The sequence below is a fragment of the Gorilla gorilla genome, chromosome 16 (genome assembly GCF_029281585.2).
Source record: "Gorilla gorilla gorilla isolate KB3781 chromosome 16, NHGRI_mGorGor1-v2.1_pri, whole genome shotgun sequence".
In the NCBI taxonomy this organism is placed as follows: Eukaryota; Metazoa; Chordata; class Mammalia; order Primates; family Hominidae; genus Gorilla; species Gorilla gorilla.
This window is the reverse complement of record NC_073240.2, coordinates 78,578,953-78,592,705: the sequence shown is the minus strand read 5'-3', so window position 1 is coordinate 78,592,705 and position 13,753 is coordinate 78,578,953. Positions and strand designations below refer to the sequence as shown.

The 13,753-nt window shown below is 53.0% G+C and overlaps 1 protein-coding gene across 4 annotated transcripts in view; it reads left to right on the top strand.

Annotated features, from left to right (window-relative positions):
* Nucleotides 1–13,753, top strand: part of LINGO1 (leucine rich repeat and Ig domain containing 1) — a 208,335-nt gene that overhangs the window by 124,724 nt on the left and 69,858 nt on the right. The window contains exons 1-2 of one of the 4 annotated variants that reach the window (XM_055363907.2): nucleotides 341–506; nucleotides 5,569–5,750. The exons of 2 other annotated variants lie outside the window; for them this stretch is intronic. The gene's annotated coding sequence lies outside the window, so the exon portion shown is untranslated. Of the gene's footprint in view, nucleotides 1–340; nucleotides 507–5,568; nucleotides 5,751–13,753 lie in introns of those variants that run through there. One more of the 4 variants, XM_063698751.1, reaches the window with a different exon arrangement.

The window sequence follows — 13,753 nt, the reverse complement described above, 5'->3', positions numbered from 1 at the left end:
AGACAGGAAAACAGAGATTCCAAGAGGCTCAGGGACTTGCCCGGGGTCACCTGGCTGACCAGTGGCCTTGTCAGGCCTCCACCCAGGTCTGGCATCATTCCAGGCTCTTATGGAGGGAGTAAGAGGAGAGTCCGGGGTGGAGGGAAGGGAGGCGGGCACCCGCCACAAACATCAAAGCAGCTGCTGGCTGTGACTCTCCAGGGTGGGGGTGTAGGACGGGGTTGGCTTTCTGAGTCGGTCCTGCTCCCCCCTCCCCACCGTGGGAGAGCCCTCACGATGCGAGGTTCCCACCGCCCCCTCCCTGGAGAGGCCGGCAGTTTGCCTCTTCAGAGGATAATTCCCCATTATACAGAGATATTTAGCCTAATAGAAGCCGACAGATCATTCAGGGCAGTAATGTACTCCGGCTTCAAGCGTGTTGTTTCCTCAGCCTGAACTCCCAGATTAAAGGCTCCTTGCCCAGCCCGCCCTGTGCCGGTGCCTGTGACCTTGACTGCAATGATGGGGTAGGTTTCTCCCTTCCTCCTTCCCTCCTCCTCCCTTGCCAGTTTCCTCCTCCCTCCCTTTCTCTCTCTTGAAAAAAAAAACAAAGATATTTTTCTTCTAAAATGTTCAGTGGAAAGGCTGTTGCTTAAACCTTGCATGCTCTGGGGACAGGCTGATGGTGCTGGGCTGCCAGCTGGCCTCGGGAACACCTGGCTGGCCCAGAGCTCAGCCACAGATCGGCCGGCGTGGTGGGCAGCCTGGGCGGCTGGACACTCCAGCCAGGCTGGGGCAGGGGGATGCTGGGCAGATGGCCTTGCCCAGGGCCAGAGCTGGCCCCTCTACTCCCTCAACCCATTTCCCTGCCCCAGGGCTGGCCCACAGGGCCTGACCTGGGGCCTTCAACGAGTGGGGGATGCCTTTAATGATTGGGGAGCACTCTCAATGACTGGGGGCTCCTTGGTCCTGGGCATCTGGGGATGAGCCCAGGGAACACTAGTGGCTAGATCTGAGGGGCAGATGGCACCAGGGTGGCCTTGCGGGCCTTGCATTGATCAGGAGGGTGGCTTCCAGAGCTGCCTTCTTCTGGCCCCTGCAGGGTTCTCGTGTCCATTCAGCTGTCTCTGCTGCTCTCTTTGTCCTTTCTTTGTCTCGCCTTCTCCCTCCCACCCCACAACCGCCGCCTGTCTCTGCCTCCCCCTGCCCACCCCATCTGCTTACCGGGCTGCCTCTTCGAACTGCCTGGCACTTCCACGAGGCAGCAGGGAGCAGGGGACAGCACCGGACCTTTGGAATCAGTCGGCCCTGGGTTCAAATTCTGGCTCCAGCACTTGCAAGCTGTTTCTTTCCATTTAATATTTTCAATTTGGACAAGTTCTTTAATCTCGCCCAGCTTTCACTGCCTCACCTGAAAAGTGAGATGCTCCCACTTGGCCCTCAAGACTATCCTGGGGTCTGTCAGGGCAAACTGCTGGTCAAAAATTTTAAAAAAAAGATTATCCCGAGTGTTCAGTGTATGATGTAGTGCCAGTGGGTGGCAGCTTCCCCACCTGGCAATCCCAGGCCCCCCGGGGAGACCCCACCTCCTGACACTCCTACCTGCCCAGGTGCCCTCTCTGCCTGTCTGGTAGGAAAGGGGAAGGTGGTCAGAAGGTGGTCAGGTGGGCTCTGGTTGCCCCTGGCCCACAGCAACTGTAGGTGTGGGGTAAGAACAACGCCTCGTGGGAGGGACCCTACTTTATTTCATTTCTGGGCAAAGCCTAGTATTTGGTACTGGTCTAATTTGAAGGGACCAACTTAAGGGGCTGTGGCAAAACCACCAGGGGTAAAGGGGGACAGAGTGGAGGATCAGGGCCTGTGTAACCAGGGGGGAAATCTTCTAGGCTGAGACCCCCTCTCAAGTTTTGGGGCAGAGGGCAAAGAGTGCCTCTAACCTCCAGGGATGGGAATCTTGGCAGCTGGATGGAAGCCTGGGTGGAGTGAGGGAGATTCCTGCGTCTTCCGGGATAGGGGTGGTGGGGTGGCTACTGGGGATGAGGGAGGAGAAGGTCCCTAGGTGTGAGGCCACAGAGGGTGTGAGGCCATGGAGAATCTGAGGCTGATGTGCTGTGGAACCCTGGGCTGATCCCACTCCCTCTCTGGGCCTGTTTCCTCATCGGTTAGACTGGGCTGATCATGCTGCCCTATCTGCCTCACAGTGTGGGCTGCAGATCCAGGTAGAGAATCGGTGGGAGCGTTCTGTGATCTGTAAAGTCCTAATAATAATAATAACTATTATGCTGGACGTTACCTTGCCTTCCCTTGACTCTCTGTAACACCCGCTTCAATCCGTGCAATCTAGCCCTGATTCATGTATTGACAGAACTGAAGAAGCTCATGGCAGAAATCAACCTCCCCTTTAGTGCAAATCCCCACCCAACACACATGGTCCCCAGACCTCTGCTTGCATACCTCCAGGGACAGGAGACTCACTGCTTGTCATGCTGAACAGAGATCTGTTTCCCTGGAATCTTTTCTCCTTAGGCCTAGCTCTGCTCTCTGGACACACACATGCCAAGTCTGTTCGTTAGGGACCGGAAGTCCTGATCGGGCCCCCGAGGTTTCTTGAGGGGTGGGGTCTGGTTGTGAAAGCAGTCCCTGTCTATGGTAGAAGCTCCACGAGTCTTCCTTCATTACTCTCCTTTTCTTACCCCCACCCCCTCACATCCAGCTCATCAACCAGCTGGTTCTGCCACAACACACTGCCCGAATCTATTTCCTCCCTCTCTGTGCCATCACCCTGGCTCAGCCTGTCTTCCTGTCCTTGGGCGATTGTGACACTGGTCCTCTGCCCCAGGCCTGATCCCCTTGAGTTCAGTCTCCACTTGGCAGCTCCGGAGAACACTTAACAATGAAGAAAACATCATAGCACTTCCCTGGTTAAAACCCTCCAGTTACTTTTCATTGCATTTGGGATGAAATCCAAAGCCCTTACCCTGGCCCTCAGGGCCCCAGCCTCCCTCTGCAGCTTCATTTCCCACAGAATAAATTCCAATATGACCGCTTCAGAAAGACCTTCCTTGCCCCTCTAGCTTGAGTAACCCACCAACCCCAGCCCAAGTCTTCTCTTTCACATTACCAGGTTTTATGATCATTATTGCATGTCACTCTGGAATTATCTTGTTTATGTATTTGCTTATTTATTTGCTTATCATCGGTATCCCCTGTCCTCATGAGAGTACCAAACTTGTCTGTGTTGTACCCCAGTGAATCCTAGCCCCTATAATATACCTAGCATATAGTAAGTGCCGAATAAGTATTTGATACATGAATGAAAAATAACACAGAAAACAAGAAGAAATAGCAGATGATGCCAGCCATTGTGGCTGTAGTAGCAGTTAATGATATGACAGTTTTGTGTGTGTGTGTGTGTGTGTGTGCACGTGGGTGTGTAAGCTGGGAATCACTTGCCCTTTTAATCACCTGGGCCTGAAGCCCTGCGTGCGTAGGAGACACACGTGTCCCTGTGGGCCATGTTCATGCACACTCATAAGCACACACACAGGCGTTTCGTGTTCAGTAGCAGTGTGACCTCTGGCGAAGTCTTTCACCTTTTGGGCCTCCGTTGCTCCACCTGTGGAATGGGGCTGGCTGGGGCTAGAGGCAGAGGCCTGGATACCATGGTGTCCTGAGGTTCAGCACTTGCCGGGGGCTGGAGCACTGCAGGCAGCAGGGGCCCTGGAGGCAGGAGGGAGCCAGGAGGTGTTTATTGAAGTTTACCTCTGCCCAGGGCTGCTCCCTGCTGCCCTCGGAGGTGAGGATCTCACCCAGGCAGGAGGGAGTGGCCCCAGGTCGGGAAATTGGCAGAAAAGCCTAGGGACATGAGTTTTGCTGCTGGGAGGTGTATTACATTCACAGTCGAGGTCTCTCGGATGCATCTGCAACTTCAATCTGATAAGTTTTAATTTTTGTTTGTGTGCTTATTTTTTAAAAAACCTTTTCCTTGCTACCTTTATTTTACTTCTTGAACTTTTTCCGTTCAATTGCCATACAAAAGATTTGCCATGAAATTAAAAAGGAGAAAAACTCTCCGTCCGTGTTTCCACTCCTCCATGGCAACAGCCACTCCCTCCCTGCCCCCTTGTCCTCTTCCTGTGATGACAGTACTAGACCTTGCAGAATATTTGGGAAGTAGAAGTGGCCCCAGGTTACTTAACCTCTCTGTGCCTCAGTTTCCTCATTCAAACAATTGAGGCAATCATTGTTCCCTCACCCAGTTGTTGTGCAGATTCCATGAGTTAACTTTTAATTTGTCAAGTGCTGAGGAAGGTTCCTGGCACTTAATAAGTACGATGCACATATGTGTTTACATAAGATGAGTAAGTAAGAAGGAAAGGGCAGCCGTAATGCTGCCATCATGGCACGAAGGGCAGCTGTAGAAGTCTGTTTTTGGCATCGGAAATCAAGGGTTCAAGCCCCACTCTGCCCACACTCTCCATGGAGCCAGGAGCACGCATGTGGTTGCTTTCTCTGAACACCCGCTCCTCCTGTAAAATGGATCTGTAATCTGGACCCTGTGATGCCGCAGCGTGGGTGGGGGTGACAGATGGGAGTGGGCCTCGTACATCCTGCAACCCAACCCCCACCTGCACTCATTTTCTCAGTTTTCTACCTCGTTATTGTCACGAAAACATTACTCAGCGTCACTACCGGTCTCTGCTTGATCATTTTTAATGGCTGTGTAATACTCTCTTGGCAGGGGTGCCGTGAATTGCTCCGTCATCTCTGTCGTGGAGTGTTTAGGCAGCCTGCAGTGTCTTGCTGTTACAAATAACGGCTCTGTGCCCAAGAGTCTTCCCCTCTGAGTGACAGTTTTCCGGGACAATCTCAGGACATGCATTGGGGCTGCTTTGCTAGAGGGGCTGAGGGAGGGTCCGGTGGCAGTGGCTGGAGGAGGTAGGTCCCTTCAAGGGTAGCCTGACACCCTTCCCCAGGGACATCCCTTCCCCAGGGACATCCCTTCCCTAGGGATGGCAGCATGGGTATCAGGACAGCAAGACACTGCTGGCGATGAACATGATGGGAAAACACGAGGCCATGGTGGGAAGGGCGATGGGTACTATGGAGGATCAGGGCTCGGAGTTGGAGGAACTGTGTTTGCCTTTGCCACCCTCTCACTGTGTGACCTCAGGCAAATCCCTTCTCCTCTCTGGACCTCAGTTTTTCCCATGTACTGTGGCCAGGAGGCAGGCAAGGGTTGATCCACAGCTGTGTTGTCCAGTGTGGTAGCCACTGGTTACATGTGGCTATTTAGACTTAAATGTAAATTAATTAAAATAAAACAAGATTAAAAATCAGTTTTTTTATCACACTATCCACATTGCAATATCCGCTTATGACTGGTGGCTGCCATATTGGACAGTGCAGAGGCAGAACGTTGTCATCGTGGTAGAAAGTTCTGTCAAACAGTGCTGGTCTAGAGATGCTTCCAGGGATCTTCCTTTGGTCTCACCTTCACCAAGGTATGGCCACCATCTGCCCTACTTCCTGTACCCCTCAGGCCCCTTGTGAACCCTACCACTCACTCTTGCTTCTCTTCCTTTCTAGGGATCTTATGACCATGACCTGGCTACCTTGAGTCTGTGGGGCTACACAGCCTTCAGCCTGCATCTCCAGGGCTCTGACTCTATCCAGCTCCTGGACCAGCTCCCAAGTCTACTCCTGACCCCAGCCTGGGCCAAGGGGACTTCTCAAGCTTTGGGACCCAGCAGGACACAGCAGCAGTCAGGGTAGGTGGCATCCCCCCTCTACCCATTCCCTGGCTCCTGGAGATATCCAAGCCTTCTTGATCCCCAGAACAAAAGGGATACCTTTCTGTACACTGTATCTGTCAGGATCCCTTTGATTGTAAGTAGCAAAGTACAAAAACTAAAACAAACCCTATTTCATTAAAATGAAGTTATCAGCTCTTGTAACCAAAGTGTTTAATGGTAAGATGGGCTTCAGGCAGGGCTTGATCCAGTGAGTCAAACGGTGCAACCAGAACCTGGTTTTTGTCTGTATTCCTTCACTCCTCTCCTTGGTGATGGCTCCATGCTTAGTGGCATTTGGCATGACATGGTCAAAAGATGCCTGGCAGCAGTTTCTGTGGTAACGTGCTTCTAGGTTTAGAACTAGGGTTGGGGGTGGAGACAAAATCTTCTCTGATAGAACAAATGAAAGTCCTTGAGTTGATCTCGATTCAGCTCATCCTGAACCTTTAACTGGGTCCACAGGACTTAGAAACACTGATGGGCTGGGGGTCAGGGTCTGTCCTTCCCCAACCATGTGACCAGGAATGAGTGGTGAGCGTTTCCCAAAGGAATCTTAGGATCCTGCTGACAGGAGAAAGGAGACCCCTCCCCAACTAGGGAAGGCAAATAACAAATAATCATTCTAGATGATGTCATAGATGGATGTGGACGTGCTGTGTGTCCTCAGACAAATCTCTATGCCTCTCTGAGCTTCAGTTTTCTCACCTGATAATGAATCTCACCTGGCAGCAATGCTGAGAGAACTCCCTGAGATGATGTACAGAAAGGACTGACATCTAGCAGTTTCTCAGTAAATCCTTGTTCCCTTCCCCTTCTTGCTTCCCCCTGCAGGAAGTTTGGGACATCGCTGGTTTGGTTTTTTTGTTTGTTTCTTTTTTTTTGAACTTAGAAGGGTGTATTGTTGATCAGAATCCTTAGAGGCAGAGCCTGAGACAAAGATTTGTGTACACGAGCTGTACTGAGGGCAGGGCCTCAGGGAAAGGGAGGAAGAGAAGAAATTGGGGTAGGAATGATAGCGCAGGCAAAGATGGGCCTTGGGCTGGTCCAGGGAACCCTGAAACATAATTCACACACAGAATTACCCTTCCCACCCCCCACATGGAGGTCGGGCTTTTGGGCCCCTGTATCAATCAGTCATTGGCCGTGAGCCACCCATGGGAGGGCCTGGATGGCCCAGGTGAGGTGGCCCCCATTTGTGGAGGGCAGTTCTCTAGAAAAGGGGGAGCATTGAGCTGCAGCAGCCCACCCTCTGGGCAGCTGGGGGACAGGGTAGCGCACCGGCCATAGAGGGCATCTGGGCAGCCCACCCTTTAGCGCAGGGAGGCGGAACCTGTGTCCCAGCCTGGACAGTTCCGGACCTCCTGAGTATGTTGTCTTCTCTGGTTTTTGCTCTTCCTGCCCCCGGTGCCTTCTACCATAGGGGGCTGGCAGCCAGCCTGGGGGCTGGTGATGGGATGGGACCTTGGCCCCTTCTTTGGAGAAACCTCTTCCACACCCAGGCTCTGCACTTGCCCTCCGCCTCTGCTGCTTCTCCTCTAGTGATTCCTCTTCTCTCAACCTTCACCTGCGGTTCCCGCTGCCTATTATGCCCTTCCTCACTCTCTGCCCTTTCCTGCTTTTCAAGGCCCAATTCAGGTCCCTTCTTCTCCAGGAAGCCTCTGCTGACTGCTCCGGCCTGTGGTTTTCTGCATTAGTCCATCTTCCAGCTCCACCCTTTTCACAGATGAAAGACCAAGGCCCAGTGTGCATTGCCTCATTCATACTCTGCTGGTCACTGCATCCCAGCACCAAAGTGCATTGCTGTCTTTGTCTTGACTGCCAGGAAGCTCATAGTTGGTTTGTGGCCTATTTCTGATAAGTGCCCAGGATGCTGTGGCATGCAGTTGCTTAATAACCTTGTCTGTGGCTTCTTCTTTCTCATTTTTCCTTTATCCTGATTTCTTCCTTTGTTTTTCAGCATGTGCTGCTTCTGTTGTTCTCAGCAGCCTCCGATTCTTTTGGAGGGAGGTGGGGTATAAATAACCAACAGTGGCGGGAAATGAAGCATTCAGTGCCGACTGCAGCCAAATGCTAGGCCCTTGCTTTCCTAGGGGCATCTCGGGTGGGAGGGTCTCCCCCAGGCCCAGGGTTGAGCCTGTCCCCAAGGAACACTGAAGCCTGCCGCGGTGGCCCCAGTACAGTGCCCACTCTGCCCTCCGAGGGTCAGGACTAGCATTGTTCTGCTGCCCGCCCTCTTCCCTCCCTCTCCCCATCTTATCAGAAGCTAATGAAAAAGGCTGGGAAACCCAATCCTCTGGTAATTAAATTTACTTAACGGGTATTCAAGTGGAGTAATGAGAAGTTTAATGCAGTGATTAGATTTTTCTTTAATTAATTAAAATGAGAGCCATGTGTCTTGCCAGCAGACCAACTTGACCCTCTGCTTGAGAGTAGCAGAGACAGTGGGGGGCTTGGCTGGGCTGTTGGGAGGCTCGGGGGCAGGTGCCGCCTCCTGCCCTGGCCCTGCTGTCTTCAGAGGCAAGCCCAGCTCTGATGTCCATCCAGGCCAGTCTCTGAATTGGTCCTTGTTTCTGAGGTTTGTAAGTGAGTAGGCTTGGGTCAAACCTGGGTCACCCGGGGCCAGGGATCCAACAGCCCATGCTCTTGGAGAGCTGAAAACTGAACCAGGATGGAGGTTTCAGACAGGAGCGTCAGCAAGGTGGCTTAAAAGCAAGGAGCCGCTGGGTTGAGCCTGTCCGCAAGGATAAACTGAAGCCCGATGGTGGTAGCCCCAAGACAGTGCCCACTCTGCCTTCCAAAGGTCAGGACTAGTATTGTTCTGCTTCCCTCTTTTGGAAAAAAGGGATTTCAGGCCCTGTGACGGGAGGAGGTATTTTGGGTTGTGCATCTCAATGCTGCCATGTGCCAGCCAACACCTTCACTTTCATGTTCAGCCAGACCTGGGTTTACCTCCACTGGCACTGGATCACCTGGGCAAATAGAATGGGGCAGTGGGTGGCAGTGGGTGGATAACCCACAAAGCACTTTTTCACTTTGGCTTGGGAGTGCATCCACGCTAGAAGGTTGACTGTCCTCGCTGTGTTTTTGAAGGCTAGGTGGGGAGGCAAGGAAGAGCTTCCCTGCTTGAGCCACTTCTGCTAGGGCAGAGGGAATCTGGGAATCCCAGCATAGCTGCCTGGAGTGGAGCATAGGACCAGCCTAACCAGGATAGAAGGCAGGCATAGTAGGGGCTCAGGAGACAGGCCCTGGCCCCTGGGGAACAGGTTATGTTAATTGTCAAAGCCCTGGGTAAGGTGGAAGAGAGTCCTGGGCTTTTCACAGGGGGGGACAGAAAATGTCCCTCATTAAGACCTGACCCCAGCCCCACACTAAACCCTGGTCCTGGACAGATTGAACCTTGATCCTGGTTCTACAATGAGCCCTGACCTCAGTTGCGCACTGAGCCTTGATCCCAGCCTCACACTGAGCCCTGATCCTGAATCAACTGAACCTTCATTCTGGTCCTACACTAAGCCCTGACCCCAGCCATGCACAGAGCCTTGATTCGAGCCTCACACTGAGCCCTGATCCTGAACAGACTGAACCTTGATCCTGGTCCTACACTGAGTCCTGACTCCTGGCCACACACTGAGCCTTGATCCTAGCCTCACACTGAGCCCTGATCCTGAACAGACTTAACCTTGATCCTGGTCCTACACCGAGCCCTGATCCTGGCCCCACACTGAGCTCAGCGTTGTCGTGGATATGCCAATAGAAAAGCAGGTGCCAGGGTAGAAGGGGTAAATGGCCCTGTTTGTCCATTCCCACTGCCAAGTCTGCTGTCTCTGGGCAAGGCTCCTGTGCCAGGCCCTGCACTAGTTTCTGGGATTGCCTAGATGAATCAGCCATGATCCCTGCCCACAGGGCTAGTGGGGGCACAAGCAAACAGGTGATGAGAGCACCAAGTGATCAGAGCTGAGGTGAGGGAGGCCCAGGGGACTGGCAGGGACATGGCTCTGCATTCAGAGTGTTCCTCTGGCAGCAGGTGGGAGATGGAGGTGCTGGAGGCAGGGGCCAGTGAGGAGGCTGCGATGGGGTCCCTGAAGAGGCAAGGATGGTGCCCATGGGCAGTTTAGGGAGTCTAGGGTAAGTGTTCTCCCAGCATAACTGACTGTGACCCCCCAGACCACCTCAGCTCATGGTGAACCAAGGGACTTACCTGTGAGAGGGTTGACGGTGGGGGCACTGGGCTGATGATGACACCTTGCAAGGGAGGCACATGTATCCCTTCCATGGAAGAAGAAACAGAAGCACAGGCACTGCCTGATGCCCATTGGCTTGAAGTAGCCAGGCTTGGCATGTTCCCGGGTCTTGCCTGCCCCCAGGCCTGCACGCTGGTATTGCTGGGGGTGAACTTGCAGTAGGAGCTGGGGGCTTCTTTATGACTCTTCCACTCTCGCATGGGTGAACATAGCCTGCGCATCGGCGGGAGCAGGGGAGCCAGTCAGGGGAGTCTGGGCCAGGCAGCCTGGCATCCAGGGCTGGTGCAGGGCTTCCAGCACGGTTGAGGTTCTCGGAGTAGGGGGAGTGAGGAGGGCCTCAGTTGGGCGGGGGACAGGGGACATCAGGCTGAGGCCTCCGACCACAGACTTAGGGCTTGGGACTAGCCCAGAAAGGAGGATCTTCTGCCTCCTTCACCTTCCCCTCCCCATTCCGGGTCCCACCCCTTTGGATTTCCAGGCACTCACACCCATTGCCCTCCTGCCATGCTCCAGCTGCTTCCAAATAGCCGGGCTGGAGAAGCCACCCAGACAGCCGCCCACCACCCACCTGGGGAAGCCCAGGCCCCAGGACAGTAGGGACCTGCTCAGGATCGTGGGGCTCTGCCTCCTGCATTGCTTTAAGGGGAAGAGTCTGAAATCCCATTATCTTGAATTTACACTTTTACTTATTTATTTTTTAGAGATGGGGTCTCACTGTATCACCCAGAATGGAGAGCAGTGTTGTGATCATGGCTCACGGAAGCCTCAACCTCCTGGGCTCAAGTTATTCTCCCTCTTCAGCCTCCCAAGTAACTGGGACTACAGGTGCACCACCATTCCTGGCTTTTTTTTTTTTTTTAAGACAGGGTCTCACTATGTTGCCCAGGCTGGTCTCGAACTCCTGGCCTCAAGTGATCCTCCCGCCTCAGCCTCCCAAACTGTTGGGATTACAGGTGTGAGCCACTGCACCCTGCCTAAAGTTATACTTTAAACAAGGATTCTACGTGTTTGAATACCTACTCTGGGATGGGAGGCCTTCAGGGGCGTGTGTGCACACAAGTTCGCTGGTACACAGGCAGACATCCCCAGGGAGCACCATACCCCAGACATGTCCACTGCCTCCCTGGGTTCCTGGTGCCATAAACCACTGTCTCAGTTAGTCCCCTCAGCAGTCTGTGAGGTTGGGTTATTCGTCCACAGGTGAGGGAGCCAAGGTCCTGGAAGTAGGCCACAGCCACACTGCTAACTGCAAAGGCGGAGCTGGCCTGACAAGCTCAGATCCTCAGATCCTTGGTCAAGCTGCCTCCTCCACAGATCACCCCTTCCCTGCTGGGCTGGAGGCACAGCTCCTCCTCCGTGTTTCTCCAGAGGCCTCTAGCATACCCACCCACCCCATCCCATGCAGCTTCCCACCTTGCTCCAGCCACAACCAATGACTCTTACCCCCACTCCCCACACCCACCCCCTCCAGGCCCTTGCTCAAGCTGCCTCTGGCCCCTGGAGCTTCCCTCCCCCAACTCTATCTGTCCACACCCCCCATCCTTCTAGGCTGGGCCCAGGTGCCACTGCCTTCATGGAGACCCTGTGCGCACTCACCCAGTCAGAACCCAGAGCCCTCCCCGGGCACCGCACCGAGCTTGTCGCCAAGCCCCTTGTAGGCTCCTGGCCTCCCTGCGTCTGACTTGGCAGCTGCATGGAGGGCAGGGGAGTCTCTTTGCCCTAGCTTCCTGGGCCAGTTGCCCCCTGGGCCTGGCACACAGTAGGTGCATGGGAGGTCACTGGGGTCATTGCCTGGGGAGGGACTGCACCTCTACAAACCCATCCCTTTCCTTGGCCATCCTGGGTCAGCTGGCTGTTTTGGGACTGGTCCCCACCCCCAGCCCAGCCCCCTACCCCGGAGACCAGCCCCGAGGAGCCTAATTTAGTCCTGGCTGGCTTGGGACGGGGGCTGGCTTCTGACCCCAGCAGACCCTGGTGCACCCTCCACCGTGCCCAGCTTCTGCAGTGGTGGGGGAGCAGTTGCGGGGGAAGGCAAATCCCAGCTTTGAGCTCACAGGCCAGTCTTGGAGCCTGGCAGGTACAGGGACCAGGAGTTTCCAGCCCTGTGTGCTAAGCACTAGTAGAAGGCTGCATAAGACCCTCTGCCTAGGTCCACTTACCCCTTCTAATTACTGGCTGTGTGAGCTTGAGCAAGTCATGTAACCTCTCTGTACCTCAGTTTCCCCATCTGTTAAATGAGGTGATAATAAACCTATCTCAGAGGGTTGCTAGGAGGATTCAATGAGTCAATACAATGCAAGGCACGTTGCACAGCCCCCAGTGAACGAGGTGCACTTCCTAAATGTCGACTGTCACCACTGTTACATGTTACAGAAGCAATGGGCCCACCAAGGCAGAGTGTGGGGGAGTGTTCGGGGAGAGTTTCCAGAAGGTGGTGACACCTGAGCAGTTACTTAAAAGGCAAGGCACAGAAGGCAGGAAAGGACATTCCAGGAAGAGGGACCCATACAGGACAAAGGCCTAGAGGCAGCTTGGGGGACATGTAAGGGAGTTGGGAGCATCTGGATTTAAGGTAAGGCTGGAAAAGGGAAGACCAGAGCTGGGATTGCCCAGAGGCTGTGTCCTCAGGGTCCTAGGGTGCCACGCCAGGGAATTTGAACTTTGTCCTGCAGCCTGTGAGGGGTTATGGGAGGAGGCATTTTTTTTTTTTTTACCATAAAAGTAATATTTGCTCAAGCAAAATTAAAAAATGGAAACAATATACAAGTGTGTCCTGTAAAGTAGGAAAGTCCCTCTTTGCCTTTAAAGCCCACTCTGCCCATGTCCCACTGCTGTTGGCCTGGTATGTTTCCTTTCAGAACATTTTCTATGCTATTACAAACATATTTATTGTGTATTGCTAAAAAAGGAAATGGAATCATATTATGCACATTACCCCACCAGTTCCATTTTTCACTTCCCAGTATATTGTGGGCATCAGTCAATGTCACGGCACCCAGATCTGCCGTGTTCTTTTTAATCGTTGCCTAATATTCCATTGTTTGTACAAAGCATAATTTATGTAACTAGTCCTGGGTTGATGGATATTTAGATTGTCTTCCATTTTTCACTCTTGCAAATAATGCTTCGGGGAGCATCCTTGTATATATCTTGCTGACACCCGTAAGCCTTTCTGCAGGATAGATTTCTAGATGCGAATGGCCGGGGTGAAGGGTCTGCTTGCTCAGTTTTTATAGCAACCTTGCTCTTCCCAAGGTTGGGCCAGCTGATGCTGCCCCCTTGGTATCTGAGAGTGACCATTTCCCCATACCATCCTCCACATTGAACATTCTCAATCTTTCGGATATTTGCCGATCTAGAAAAATATCTCACTATGGTCTCCACACTCACTCTGCTTCTCCCCAGCGAGGCTGAGCATCTTTTCGCGCAGTTTTTGCCCATGGGTGTTTCTTCCTCTGTGAATGGACTGTTCACATCCTTTGCCCATTTTTCTTTTCTTTTTGCCTTTTTCTTACTGATATAAAAGAGCTTTTGGTGCATTAGGAATTTAAAAACTTTTGTCTGTTTTGTGTGTTGGAGATACTTTCCCTAGTCTGCTGTTTGTCTTTTTTAACTTTGTGGTATCTTTGGTCATAGAGAAGCTTTAGATCTTTATTTAGTCAAATCTGTCAGGCTGCTCCTCAGGGCTTCGGAGTTTCGCGTCTGGCCTGGCGAGGCTTCCTGGGCGGGTTTTAAGTG